Consider the following 15,703-nt stretch of genomic DNA (forward strand, 5'->3'; position numbering starts at 1 on the left):
TTTTTTTGAGACAGGGTCTAATTTTGTCACCTAGGCTGGAGTGCAGTGGTGTGATCTTGGCTCAATGTAGCCTCGATCTCCTGGGCTCAAGCAATACTCCTGCTTCAGCCCCGCAGGTAGCTGGTACCACAGGCGCACATCACCATGCCCAGCAAATATTTTAATTTTTGGTAGAGATAGGGGTTTCACCATGTTGCCTAAGCTGGTCTCGAACTCCCGGGCTCAAGAGATCTGCCTGCCTCAGCCTCCCAAAGTGCTAGGATTATAGGGGTGAGCCACCATGCCTGGCCAATTCCTGATAATTTAAGTAAACCAAACTATAAATAAACGATATGTGCCTAAAAACAATCTTAGTTTATACTATCAGTGGCCGTTGGATTTAGGAGCAGTCCAATACCTTGATTTAGATTTTGAACTAGAACTAGACTGTGATCTTGACTGACATTTGGATCTAAATAGTTCTTTTTTCTTTGATTCCTTTTCATATCTTGAGCCAGACTTATTTAATATGTTTGGAATCTGATTTATTTATTCATTTTTACTTACTTTTTGAGACAGGGTCTTGCTTTGTCACCCAGGTTGGAGTGTAGTGGCACAATCAAGGCTCCCTGCAGCCTCCACCTCCCAGGCTGAACCAATCCTCCCACTTCAGTCTCCCAAGTAGCTGGGACTACAGGCATGCACTGCCATGCCTGGCTAATTTTTTTTTTTTTTTTTTGTAGAGACGGTGTTTTGCCATGTTGCCCAGGCTGATCTCAAACTCCTGAGCTCAAGTGATCCTCCAGCCTCAGCCCCCCAAACTCCTGGGATTAAAGGTGTGCATCACTGCACCCAGCCCGGAATCTGTTTTAGAGGTGCCTCTAGTTTTGGTGTGGGATGCAGACCTAGAATGTGATTTAGCCTTCATCCAAAAAATATGGATTTTGGTGTTTGAATCCACCATTGTCGGAATGGCTTCTGCTACTCCGTGGTTTTCCAGTTGGTTGATTTCTAGGACTGTAAGATCTTCTATAATTGTAATCAAAAGACTGACTTCTGGATCTCCTTTAATAACTTTGGCTTCTAGAATCTCTGTATCTATCATAACCATCATGGCATGAAGAACTGTACACATTCCTCTGTTCCTTGGCTTTCATCTGATTTGGTGTCTTCTGATTCCCCTGTGTAAACTGTATTTCAACCTGATGTCCACATATCTATTTCCTGTCCAAATTATGCAAAGCATCTTCAGCATCACGAACATCCTCAAATTGAACATAAGCAAATCCTCCTGGACGGCGGGTGTGGAAATCAAGTGGAACATAAACATCTCCTGTAGGACCATCATGACCAAATTTATCCTGTCCATCTGCAGAGCTGGTGTCATTGGCCACATTCCTGATGGACAGAGACATGTTTTGGAGGATTGTGCAGGTAGTGGGACATGACGGTGGCGTGATTCCAGGCCGGAGGCCCTAACAGACCAGGCAAACTGTCCACAGCTCTGCTGTTAGAAATTTGTATTGCTAACAAGTCCCTAGGTGATGATGATGCTGATGGTCTGGGTACCACTGGTCTATAGAAATGACCACAGCCTGAATGAAGACAAGCTGAAGGCAGTAAGGCCACCTCTGCCCTTGTCAACCTTGCTCACAGGTGTAGACAAGACTGTCACCTGAAGACTGATGATCTCCCCCCACAGCCTGCCACATGCCTGAAATTCACCCTCAGCGCCGGACTCCTTTGGACTCCTTAGCCTTAAAGTTGGCTTTGCAACTGCCTCTAGAAACTAGAAGCAGGGTTAGCGAGAGACGAGCAGGGATGCAGAGGGCTGGGATGCAGAGGAGGAGGGGTTTGTGATCCCACCTACCAGCCTCACTGCTGAGGGCACAGGCTTGGAAGCCTCAGGCTCTGATGTCAGAGATAGCTGAGCTGGTTTCCCTGTGCAGCCGCTAGCTAGCTTTTGACCTCAAATCTCAAGAAAAAAGACCTTATTATTTCTAATTCTCTTCCTGCCTTCTAAGACAGGTGGGTCTTGGTAGCTGCAGGCTCTTGTCTGCTGGACTCAGTGTGGGTCGTGGGCGTGTAAGCATGGAGGGGCTGGTAGCGGGAGCTGGGGAGTGGGAGGCTGCTGTGGAAAGGAAGAAGGAGGAAGCTGTGGCCAGTGAGAAAGCACTGAGGAGACCTAAGAGAAGGAGGCTGTGAGCTATTGGGGGTGCAGCCCACCCTGTTCCTCTGGCCCTGCACGTTGCCATCATCTTCTATGGGGCAGGTCCCGGGAGGCTGAGTCCATATCCTGGTGGGTGTGAGGAAGGCCTGGTGCAGGACACGTGCCTGGTAGGGCAAAGTTGCCAAGTAGATATCAGGACCTTCTCTGTCCCCCTCTGCCCCAGGACTCCTTTCACCTCACACATCCATTTTTCTTTATTTTTTTTGAGATGGAGTCTCGCTCTGTTGCTCAGGCTGGAGTGCAGTGGTGTGATCTCGGTTCACTGTAACTTCCAACTTCTGGGTTCACATGATTCTTCGGCCTCAGTCTCCTGAGTAGCTTGGATTACGGGAGTGAGCCACCATGCCTGGCTAATGTTTGTATTTTTAGTAGAGATGAGGTTTCACCATGTTGGCCAGGCTAGTCTCAAACTCCTGACCTCAAGTGATCCACCTGCCTTGGCCTCCCAACATGCTGGGATTACAGGCGTGAACCACCATACTTGGCTTCTTTATTTTTTAAATATACATTTTTATAAAGGATTCCTGAAAACCAGAAGCAGTGACACACCAAGGGATGTGACTTTAATGGCAGGATTTCCTGGACAGCACAGGCCGGGAGAGAGTCAGTGTCCTTCAGATTGGGCCAAGTCATATCCATGCATCCAGGCTGCTCGCTTCTGCAGAAAGGCCTGCTGTGATACCAGGTTTCTGGACCTTCCCATGTTGGCACTGGAATTCCAGCCTCCAGCACGCAGCCTGCAGGGAGAAGGGAGCAAGCTCTATGCAGCTCCACAAAGTTCCAGTGTAGCCTGTCTGTGCCTGGTGCTACTGGCTGGGGCTGACATGGGGGAGCCTCTGAGCTCCCTCCTTTTTCAGCATGGCTCATGCACCCATTTGCCTTTGGGGTAATTCTGGAGCCTCCTTTACCTGCATGAGTTAGTGCCTATAAAAGGCCAGTGAGAACTGTGTGGAGACAACAGGCCTCAGAGGGTCTAATCCTCACCCCATCCCTGGCCACCTGGGTGACCTTGAGCAAGTTCCTCAACGGTACAGGCCCCAGTCCCTTGCTCTGTAAAATAGGGTGATGAGGGTGCTGACGGCAGACGGCCAATGAGGATGAAGTGAATGTGTATGAAGAGAAAGGCCCAGTGGATGCTCCCTTGCGTCCTTACTATAGGCTCATCCAATTGGACTAAATTCTAAAAAACCCTGTGGGTTATGTCACTGAGCTAAGCTCAGGGAATCTTATGGTGCGATTTCTGGGGTACCTGAAGGTTAATTCATTCATTTATCCATGCGACAAATGTATACGGAGTGCTGACTGCATGTCAGACAATAAGCTAGTAAATAGCTAAGAACAAAAGCTTCTCTGGGAGGGCTCTTCATGCAGTAAGGCCTTGAGGCTCTAGCAGACCTCCCTGGAGACTAAGCTGCTGGGCAGGTGAGAATGGGGCAGGCAGTGGGCATTGCCAATGGGTGGAAGCCCTTTTCCATCCCAGGCAAAGTGGCAGAAGACCACGGAGAAACTGCCAGGCTGAAGGGTCCACCGTGAGACCTTGGGGAGTCTGAGGCTGTGGGGAGTAGCCAGCTGCCTTTTTCAGCCATGAGTGCTCGGCCAGCTCTTCATCCGGGTGGGAGGATGGGAGGAGGCTGGGCTCTGCAGGAGCTACTCTCTGCACATCTGCCCTCCTGGAGTCGTCCCAGTGCACGGCAAGCCTTGCAGGTCAGGGCTTTGGAGTCAGACCTGGATGCAGACCCTCCTCCTCTACTCTGCCTTGGGAAAGTCACTTTAACTTCTGAGCCTTAGTTTCTCCATGTGTAAAATGGTGATGATAATTGCCTCTTCTTATTTATTCTGCCCAGCAGAACCAAATGAGATAGTAAGAGCAAGTGCTTTCAAGATGATAGCACCTTATGCCCAGTGTCTACCATGTGGCAGTCTATAGCAACAACCTCCTCCTCGAATGATTTTTATATTTTAAAACAGAAACAAAATCTCTCACATGTAACAGAAACATGGAACAAGGACCTTTCAGCCTCTTCATGGCGAGGCAAGGATCTTACCAGACAGATGGGGGAGTTGGAGGAAAGGACCAAATATTGGCGAGCTGAGCTGCAGCGTGTAGAAACATCTGGCTTACCCTTAGGTGGACAGTGGGTCTGAATGGCTCCAGTGGGTGCCCCAAATGCAGTGGCTGCACAGATGGTTCAGTGGGCAGCTGCTGCCTTGTAGATGGGCTCAAGCTACAGTTTCAAGACAGCAGTGGCCACATTGCAGATGGTGGTGACCTGTCTGCACTCCCCGCCTCCTGCTTAGGGTGCTCAGTGGCTTCCTGTTCACTCAGTTTTCTCACCCAATCTTTTCAATAGAACTTTTACCCACAAAGCACAGCCAATGACCAAGGACACCTTAGAGCAAGGACTAGTAAACCACAGCCTTTGCACCAATGCGCCCCACTGCCTGTTTGTGTACAGCCTATGAACTAAGAATGATTTTTCCGTTTTTAAATGGTTGAAAAAAACTCAGTAGAAGAATATTTTGTGATATGTGGAAATCATATGACACTCAGACGTCAGTGTCCATAAATAATGTTTTGTTCACTTGTATAGCTTATGGCTGCTTTTGTGCTACAAAGGCAGGTTGCATACTTGCGACAGACTGTATGGCCTGCAAAACCTAAAATATTATCTGGTCCTTTGCAGAAAAGGTTGGCTGATCCCTGAGTTAAAGATACCTTCCTTCTAGGAGGAGTTGCAATTTAATTCACATTCATCCCTTAAGCAAAACAGATGAAGCTCGAATGGTGGAACTTCAGGCGTGTTATCTATGACAGGTTGACCTTTCTAAGGGGAAGTATGAGGAATATTAGAGCCAAGTAACAGAGGCAGCAGGATGTAAAATAGAAATTTTACTAGGCAATAGGAATCCTGGTTTCTAATTCCACCTTCAACTAATGAATAATTATGTGATTTTGAGCAAAAAGGCTTTTCATGTCCCAGCCACTTTCCTTACCCAGGATCTCCTCTCCTGCCCTTAAAAAGGAAGACAATAGCTGTGAAATGCTTTGAGACCTAAAAAAAGTCATTCAAATCAAAGATTAGGAGGAAAAAAAAAGATTAGGCAATTCTAGAACATTCTGATAAGGTGATATCTGATATTTCTTCCCTTTTTTGATATCCGAAATATCTGATATTTCTTCCTGTCTTTTTTTTTTTTTTTAACTTTTTGAGATAGGGTCTTGTCACCCAGGCTGGAGTGCAGTGTCACGAACATGGCTTACTCCAGCCTTTACCTCCCAGGCTCAAGCAATCCTCTTGCTTCAGCCCTCCAAGTAGCTGAGACTATGGGCATGTGCCACCATGTCTGGCTAATTTTTGTGCTTTTTGTAGAGTTGGTGTTTGCCATGTTGCCCAGGCTGGTCTTAAACACCTGGGCTCAAGCCATCCGCCCACCTCAGCCTCCCAAACTGTTGGGATCACAGGTGTGGGCCACCACGCCTGGCCTTTCTTCCTTTCAAAGAAGGGAAACAAAATGTCTATAGGTGTAGTGACCCTATGCTCCTCAAAACCCTTAGCTTGACAACAAGTCTATTATAGACCGTTGGCATTTGTGCAACTGACACGCAGTCATTCCCAAGCCACCCAGAAGGTCCCTGACCTATATATTTGTTATTTTGCCTAGGCACAAATCTGAGTTACTCAGCCACTACTAAATGAACCTAGTGGATGTAGTGGATGGCCCAGTACAGACATCCCAGGACAGCTGGCTGTTCTTTCCTGGTTATGACAGACATAGTAACTAATAAAGTGATTTAAAACATTCTTTGTAAATAAACACTCTGTACTCATGACGCTGGCCCTCTCAAATGTCTAAGGAGGGACTCCCCATGAGTGATGTGTTTTACATTAAAAGTATTTATTTGCAATCGGGACTCTAGCCTGTGTTGGCCATTTCTAGAAGCTGTCGAACATATCTTTAAATACTGCGCCCAGAATTGGCTTCCTTTCATGGCAGTCTCAGTTTCTGGTTCCTAGAAGTTGCTGATTCAAACAGCACCTGATGACCACAAGTCATCTGAGGGGACCTGTGGCCAAGAATGGATGACAACCACATTTTATTCGGACACCAAAGCAAGTTGCAGCCTGAATTGCAACCACACCTTGCAATGGCCCCAACATATGCAACAGAAACAGAATTTGCACTTGGTATGTTTATTTCCGTTGCTCTTAAAAATGCAAACCCACACTAAAGCCCATGCCAAAGACAGTTGGAACAAATTGCATCACCTGGATTTTGGGGTTTGTAATAGCTAGCCTATGTTGGTGTGCAAATTGGCCAGTTGTATGCTATTTTAAACCCTTCCTGCTCCCTTTGCCATTTTGTGCCAAGGGCACACAAAGCTGCCCAGAAGGAAGGAATTCAATCAGCATCAGAAGAATGCATTGAAGTCCTGTTTCCTAAACCCCAGGGGAGAGCTGAGTGGGAGGGAAGGACCCAGCTAGCTGAGGACAGAGTCCTTTTTATGTGTCTGTTTCCCCAAGCCGAATGCTGGGCCCAACTGACAAATGTTAGTGGGAGGGAACAATGGAGGAGGGTGGCTGGATGGCAGTGAGAGGCCTGGGAAGGGCCTGGGGATGAGGAGGGGGTGGAAGCACTTCCTGAGGATCCATCCAGGCCCAGAGTTTTCAGCTGCCACCTCCAGAGCTCCGCCTGCCTGCTTGGCCAGGTCCAGTTGGCCCTGGCAGAAAGTCATCACCCTGTCCTTGCCAGCACTCTATCCTTGGCTATAAGTCTTATCTGGTCAAGCTGCTCTCTGTATCGGACTCTCCAGTCAAGTATCTGGACTGCTGGGCTGATAGTCACCTTTTTTCTATGATGTTTCTCCCTGGTCAGTCTCAGAATTAATACATTTTTCCTCTGCTAGTTCCCTCTCCTCTTCTGAAATGATATGGAGGTTCTGTCTACTCTAAACTCACCCAGGGTTTGGGCTTGGCTGGGCTGGATGCCCTGCATGCTGATACTTTCATGTGGTCAGCCCACGCCCTGGGTTATTTGCCAACCTGCCTCCCAGTTTTGCACAGTGCCATACCTCAGGTGCCCTCTCATGCCAGCTAGTCAGAATAGAGTGTCCTCCTATAGGATCCAGGGATAGGTTAGGGGTTGAAGTCCCTCACAAAGCCTCTAGGGTGTCAAGGCACAGGGCATCTCATGGAAGCACTGGTGTGGGATCAAGTCCACCCTAAAAAAAGTCCTATGCTGTATTGTACCTGCTAAGGAGCAAGGCTGGCCCCCCCAAATAATAGGTATCATAAGTAAGCCCCTAGCACAGTGCCACCTCCATGTTCTAGGTGCTCAGTAATGTAGACTAACAAATACTTAAGTGGCCAGGGCAGGCTGATTACTATGAACAACACAGAAGAGACAGGTTTTTTTTTTTATGAATGAAATATTTCACACCCAGGGGACTTTGTTTTACCATTGTTAATATAAACTGTGAATTTAGAGGTTTTTTTTTTTGAGATGGAGTCTTGCTCTGTCTTCCAGGCTGGAATGCAGTGGCACGATGTCGGCTCACTGCAACCTCCGCCTCCCAGGTTCAAGCAAGTCTCCTGCCTTAGCCTCCAGAGTAGCTGGGATTACAGGTGTGCACTTCCATGACCAGCTAATTTTTGTGTTTTTTAATAAAGACAGGGTTTCACCATGTTGGCCAGGCTGGTCTTGAACATCCTGACCTCAAGTGATCTACCCGCCTCGGCTTCCCAAAGTTGGGATTACAGGTGTGAGCCACCACCCGGCCATTTTTTTTTTTTTTTTTTTTTGAGATGGAGTCTTGCTCTGTCACCCAGGCTGCAGTGCGGCAAGATCTCACTATCTTACTCACTGCGAACTCCGCCTTCCGGTTTCAGGTGATTCTCATGCCTCAGCCTCCCTAGTAGCTGGGACTACAGGCATGCACCACCACACCTGGCTAATTTTTTTTTTTTTTGGGTATTTTTTAGTAGTGATGGGTTTCACCATGTTGGCCAGGCTGGTCTCGAACTCCTGGCCTGAAGTGATCCACCCACCTCGGCCTCCCAAAGTGCTGGGATTATAGGCGTGAGCCACCGCACCCGGCCAATTTAGAGAGCTTTAAATGCTGAAAGCATTCTGTGAAGAGGTGGGTTGGCACCCGGAGGTTGTTCAAACCAAATGGGCCTGTGTGGGCTCAGCCTCCCCAGTTGTTATTCTGGCATCGGGGCCTCCTGATTCCCAGTTCTGGCAGCCCTGCTCAGCCCCCTTCCCCTCATCTGTAAAATCAGGTAGCTGTCCAACTTCATAGGATTGGCAGAAGAGTCAAATATAATATATGGAATTCTTTCTGGAATGAAATAAAAAGACAGAGAGGCATCTAAGTGGGAGCACCAGAAGCCCGGAGGTCTGAGGACTCAGGAGGCGGAGAAGATTCTCTCCCTGCCTTGGGCCTTGGGATCCCTGCTGTACCTTCAGGGTTTTCCTCCATCTGTGTCTTTTTTCCTGGTCAAAACAGACTGTTATTTAAGCACTGAGCTTTTTGTTCCTCTTTCATTTATGTCTCCAGAGGCAACTGCAACTATGTAGCCTATGAAGCCCCTGAAAAACCTGAGCCCACACCCAGGCACTGATTCAAATGAAAAAGCAGTATCCAAAAGCCCAAGGAAAGCCCAAGGAAAATGGTCCATTGCGAAGCTGGACAATTTCCTCTCCTGTTACATCTTCACAGCTTGTAGACTGTAAGAGCATGCTGTGTTCTTAAAGAGCTTACCTGCCTCAAACTAAAGCAAAACCTCCAGGAGCTATGTGATACATGTAATAAACATCTTGTGCATTGATTTTACTCCTGAAAATGTGTGTGGTTTAATATTAAATACAGATTTTGTTAGGAAAATGCGAATTTATTGATTAAGATAAAACACAAGATGTCAAAGAAATTTCAGGCTTGCAGCCTAAAGCAGTGGTTCACAACCCTGGCTTTGCAGGGCTGAACACCCCGCTCCCACACAGCCCTGCCTCGGCCCACCCACTAATTCAGGATCTTAGAGGGGCAGGTGTCCAGCATCAGCACCTCTAAAAGGCTCCCAGGTGACACTAAGGTTCAGGTGGGATTAAGCAGCACCGTCTCAAGGCTGTGTTTGCCCTTGAAACCCAGGTAGGAGGTGGACAGGTGAGCACACTCCCTCAGCACCGGTTTCTGGTCCCTTTGTAGATGAGATAAAGTGACTTCTTCAAGATCTGAGTGATACAGTGACAAATCCATTGTGGAGCTTTGCTGGGTCAAACCAGTGTGACATCAAAGCACTACAGAGGTCCACTGGGGTTAGCTCCAAGTGGTCTTAGCGCTGCCCTTAGCACACCCTTAGAAAGTGAATCCAGATCTGGCAAAGAAGACCAAGGACTCATACTTAGGTGTCTTTCTACGTTGTTAATGGAAGAGCAAACTAAGGATGTCCCTCTAAGACCTTTCAGGACTTAGCCAAGTCTCAAAGCCCCATGAGACAGCATCCCAACAACCCTTTGTAAGGCCTGAAGGTGATGGTTCTGAAGTCCTCTGGTTCCTTCCTGGAACAACAGTCAAATGGGAAAACCACAGGAAAATGAGACTTCCTAGAAAGGTGCAGGCATCCTAAGTTTTCAAATAAAATCTTACTTGAAGCCTAAGAAAATGGATTCAGGCAGCTTAATTCTTGTTTGTTCCATGCACAACCTATCTTTCACCAAACAGATTCTAAGGCAACTTGATGCGGCTGCCAGGAATAGGCAGACTGTCTGAGGTGGGAAGTGCAGCAGGCTCAGGCCTGGGTGACTGTAAAGCAGGTCCTCAGGGCACAGTGGTCTGGCTGCCTGGCAGCAAGATCTCTAGAGAGAACCCGAGAAGTGCAAGAGACAGCTTTGTAAAGGGGTCCTCCGGCTTACGAACCCTGACTGTGGCATTTCAATTGGAATGTAAGCTGCTCAGTAAGGAAGCAACACACAGCAGGGGTGAAGAACATGCACATCACAATGGCTGAATGCCATTCTTTCGGTCATTGTGTGATCCTGGGCAAGTTCATTCATCTCCGAGATGGGGCTCTTATCTGTAGGAGGGGGTACTACTTCCCTCACAGAGTTTAAGGATTGTCATTGTATATAAAACATTTAGGAGCATGCTTAACTCAAGTACTCAACCTAGAACTTGCTTGCTTATTAACCTTGGAATGGCTAATGAGGGTTTGGCTTTCAATGTCAGAATGCACTTTCGATGGTCACAACTGTGTGCGTGTGCGCACGGTGTGTGTGTACTACTGACATCTAGTGGGTGGAGGCCAGGTATGCTGGTAAACACCCCATAGTGCACAGATCAGCCTCCTACCCCCCCCAACAAATTATTCAGCCCAAAATGTCAATAGTACTAAGGTTGAGTACCTCTGGTCTAAAGGGAGAAGCTGAGGTTAGCCCACCCAGACAAGGGGAGGTGGGTAGGAAACAAGCTTACAAGTGTGGGATCTGGCAGCAGCTTTAAAGTCCTGCAGCCATCCCTGGAAGCAGAACCAACCCTCTTCTCAATTGGTACACTTTTAGCAGCTATTAGTCAAGGGTATGTTAGAGACACTGGGATCAGAATGAAGACTCATAGGTCAGTGGACTGATTTAAATAGCTTTTTGGTAAAATGTGAAAAAGCAATAGAAAATGGAGGGCCAGAACAGAAGCTAGAGGGTGAAATGTGGTCCAGGTCACTTGAGGTCAGGAGTTTGAGACCAGCCTGGCCAACATGGTGAAACCCCGTCTCTAATAAAAATACAAAAATTAGTCAGGGGTGGTGGCGGCCACCTGTAATTCCAGCTAATCGGGAGGCTGAGGCAGGGGAATCACTTGAATCCAGGAAGCAGAGGTTGCAGTGAGCCGAGATCATGCCACTGCACTCCAGCCTGGGTGACAGAGCAAGTGAGACTTTGTCTCAAAAAAAAAAAAAGCAAAACAAAACAAACAGAAAATGTGGTTCAGGAAGAGAAAAAAAAAAAAAAAAAAAAAAAGCATCACATAGTAATAAAATGTGAGGTCCATCTCCCATTCTTGATTTTTCCCTTTAGGACAAGGCAAACTACATACTCAGAACTACAAACACCTAAGTCAACGAATTTGCATTATTCCAGAAAAGACCAATCCTTCAAAAAGTCAACAAAGTTGTCTGGCTGGGCCACTATCTGCTCATGCTATGGCGTCAAAGATGAACTAAGTAAAAATTTTGACTCCACCATAGCTTTGGCTGATTTTGACATTTCATTTGCTTGGCAGGGCAAGTGCCCATTGAGTCAACAAATCGATTCTGAAACAATTATTTGTGCCTTAACTAGCCCAAGCTCTTCATGGTCATGACAGTCTGAGGATATTAATTACTCCTATCATATTAAAAAGGGCCACTGAAATCTTTTGATTGGCATGCCCAGGAATGAGAGAACCAGAGTTAAATGAAAAATGCTCACATGTGCAAAAAACTGAGGCATTTTCCATGGAATCCTCTGAAAATGCCTTTAGACTTGGGAATTTTTACCTTAAGCCTGTTACTTATTTTTCACTCTTTACTAATTTTTACCCTTAAGCCTCAGCTTTATTCTCTGCAAAATGGAGATAATACTTCCACCTCTAGGGGTATGGTAAAGATTAAGTATGCACCTGAATTCACTTTGTGCTAACCGGGCCACACAACTAAAGGTAGTGCTCTAAACCCCAAAGGCTTCTCACTTTTACTTTACACTGCTCTTCCAGAGCCCTTCAACAGTATTTTTCAGGGTCATGCTGGATTTTTAAAAGAAACAGAACAAGAGGATGCTACCTACGAAAGTAAATTAGGTACTTCACAGCAGGCCTTTCTATGCCTTAGTTTCATACTTCGGTTTCATGCAGTTCTGAGGCAACTATTTTCATTTTACAGATAAGGAAAATGAGATGCAAAATATTAATCTGCAAAATATGGGATTACATACCCTCTAACAAAGCCAGAAAATAAGGGAACTTGAAATGGAAGCCCAAGTTGGAGACTAAAATGAAATTCTACAACTCCCATGCCCTGACACCTTTGTAGGGCTAGCCCAGGAACAGTTTCTAGGTGTAATGACCAGGATTTGGGAAGTATAGGAAATGACTGAAAAATCAAATGTACTCTAAAAGGTGACTAAATTCCCTTCATTGGTCTACTTGGATTTTAAGACCCCAGGGAGAGAGAGCTGTAGAGTCCTGATTCCATCTTTTCTCAGGAAGGGGTGGCAACTAAGGGTGTCTAAGTAGTGGTGATGGTGGAAGGGATGGCAGAAGGATGCTATTCCTGGGGAAAGTTAAAAAGATAAGGGCACCATCTAAAGCAACAGGAACATCAAAAAAGCCTGCCTATTAGCAAAGAAAAGGGACCATTTCTGAAATCCTTGACCACAAATAACAATCTTCAACATGAGGATGCATTTTTGAAAAAGCACTTGGAATCACCTGCTTAGGAAAACATAAAAGATGACTGACTCAAGAGTTCTCACAAACTTCCAGACATGAGAATAAGATCTTTTCATTGGATTATGTGTGGTTCCAGAAAAACCACTGGGAACAGTCCAAGAAAAGCGGATTTTGGAGTTGGCTTTCTCAAATTCAAATGAGATGGCAGCTCTCAGAATATGAATTCTGAGAACCTTCATTCATGCACTGAAGACACACACTTAGAAAGATCTGCCTAGCCTCTAGATAACTAGAGCTTCCAGGATTTTTAAAAAAACATCCTAGGTAGGCTGGGCACAGTGGCTCATGCTTGTAATCCTAGCACTCTGGGAGGCCAAGGCTGGAGGATCGCTTGAGGCCAGCCTGGGCAACACAGTCTATCTGTCCAGTATTTCTCTTTTGTTTTAAATGGTCTTTCAGAAAATTTTACTTCAACAATACTAATAATTTTTCAATAGGCATTGCTAGTTGTTATCTCTATGATCACATTCTCTTGTCACCTAATAAATCTGGCTAATTTACACGTTGGGCATTAGCCAAATCTACGAGTTATCAAGTATTCCCTCAATCCTTTTTGAAATTTTAGCTTTCTAGAGACAGGGTCTCCCTGTTACCCAGGCTGCTCTTAAACTCCTGGGCTCAAGTGATCCTCCAGCCTCGGCCTTCCGAAGTGCTGGGATTATAGGCATCCATCAGCCACTGCACCTAGCCCTAGTTTTATCGTTAAGGTATAATGCCTAGCACTTCACCTCTGACTCAAGTAGACTTGAAACCACTACCCATTCATGTCCCTTGTGACACTACTTTGGTAATTTCCCTGAAATTGCAGAACTCAGTGTTTCTGATATTGAAAATGTCATGAAACAGATACAAAAGCCTTAATGCTTTAATATAGGGGAATATCTACATTTTATTTCCAAATTTTAAGTAATTACACTCAGTTTCAGGATTAAATAAGAAACCCTCAGATTTTCCATTTTGAATACAGGTAAACTATTGCTGACTTATCCAAGAAGATTCTAATTTACAAGAACCACCATCTGACTCACTTTATGGTACAGGTCATGTTTGTATCTTTTTGTGCAGCCCTGAAGATGGTGTGACTGACTTGTCCCATCCCCATGCTCCATATTTAAATATGCAGAAAATTATGTATAACACTGCTAGCAGCTTTGGGTAAACTGAAATGTTGCTGGTAGGAATTGAGCAGACTCATATAATCTTGACTCTCATTTACTGCCTCTTCTTAAACTAGCAAGCCTCTTGTTACTAAGCCAGTTCTTTTCAGTTTTTGGTTTAAACTCAGCTGGTTACTGTAGTTCCTTCTTAAAACTTCCACATTACAAAAGGAAGGCACTTATGCACATGCTTTTAGAGATTGAAGATTTATCATTTAGAACACATTTAAAGGCAGCAGGAAGTCTATTTTTACAACTCATTTAGTAAACAAGTTACAAATAAACCCATTTTCCATGAGACTAATGAGGATCTAAACTCACCCCAAGGGCTTAGAAATGTGTGGTTTCTCTTTAGCCATCTTCCCTCCCAATTCCAATCTCTGATCAGTGAACTCCATTTACTATTTAAAATATCTAATCACTTACCCTCCTTATGAAGCTTCCTTGTACTGGTGTACAAACACAATCCTTTAAGATGTAGATAAACAAATATGGAGGCAGTAGAAAATCTCAATGGCAGGAACATTTCTTTCACAATTCTCAATTATTACATATAAGCAGTTGAAGAAACTTAATAGGAAGAGTTGCTCTGATGTACCCAAGGGGGAAGGTATGCCATTTTAAAGAGAACAGCTATTTTAAATCTTTACTAAATTGAATCTCCTCCTGAGGCTTCTCAATGTCCTTCCCTATATTTCATCAGGGTTCCACTGCCCATAGTTACTTCGATAAGTCACTAAGAGCAAATGGTTAAGTTATGGGATAGCCAGAAGAGAGAATATTACTGCTACCATTAAATTATGTTGTAGAATTATACTGACAAGGAAAAGATGTTCACAGTGTATTATAAACATCCCCAATCCCCATTATTTATAAAAAGTTTTAGAATGAGAAAAGTAGAAATTTAAGGGATAGAAGGGGCAGGTAGCAGAATGAGAACCAGTGTCTGGTTTTGGGCTACCAGATTCACTGAACAATCTGTAAAAACACATTTACTACCCCTATTTTATACCTGTTTTTTAAACCTAATTATTCTAGCCTCCATTCTTGCTAAAAGTCTACTTTGCAGAGGGATTCTTTTGATAAAGTCTTTTATAGGAAGAATTATAGAACACTACAATAACTTGAGCAGCTAGCCAAACCTAATGTTTTCAGTTTAGCATCCACCTTTCCAGTTGTGAAAATGGAATAATGTAAAGGTCTCCCAATAGGTTTGCCTAATTCTTGGTTATTCACATTGCAGATTATCCAGTGTGGTATGGCTATTTCCTGTAACACAGGCCCACAGATTTCCTGAAGTCTCTCTTCCCCAATACTTCAGTAAGCAAGAAAATTAACACAGGCACACAGGGAAAGGCAGATCCCGACTTAGAACCAGAGTAAGTACTTATCAGTTTTGCTAACATTACTTCCAGACAAGTTTTGGCTTACTCTGGGACAAGGAAAGCTTCTAAAATAGAGATTATTTTCAAGGCCCCCTGAAAGATTTTGACCTAGCATTAGGTAAAAGTTAATTCATTTCACAAGTTATCCAATCTAAACAGGAATTGTACAAATAGTGTAACACAACCGATTAGACTAATACTTCCGGAGGCTAATCCTAAAGTTGACAAAGTAACTCTGCCCAACAATTCTAGAATGATGATCTTGCCCATTATTGAATCTATGTTTGCAAGTCTACCACAGCCTAAGAATTTGTCCAAAACCCACAGTGAAGCCTTGGTATGGATATGTGATACGTCTTAAGTATTAAGAATAAATAGAGGCAGGGCACAGTGGCTCGTGCCTGTACTCCCAGCACTTTGGGAGGTCAAGGTGGGCGGATCACTTAGGGTCAGGAATTTGAGACCAGCCTGGCCA

At 45.0% G+C, this 15,703-nt stretch overlaps 1 pseudogene; it reads right to left on the reverse strand.

Annotated features, from left to right (window-relative positions):
* Positions 1 to 363: 363 nt before the first annotated feature.
* On the reverse strand, positions 364 to 1,425 carry LOC108533137 (serine/arginine-rich splicing factor 10 pseudogene; annotated as a pseudogene).
* Positions 1,426 to 15,703: the final 14,278 nt, after the last annotated feature.

This window comes from Rhinopithecus bieti, unplaced genomic scaffold (assembly GCF_001698545.2).
Source record: "Rhinopithecus bieti isolate Rb0 unplaced genomic scaffold, ASM169854v2 scaffold_9976, whole genome shotgun sequence".
Classification (NCBI taxonomy): Eukaryota; Metazoa; Chordata; class Mammalia; order Primates; family Cercopithecidae; genus Rhinopithecus; species Rhinopithecus bieti.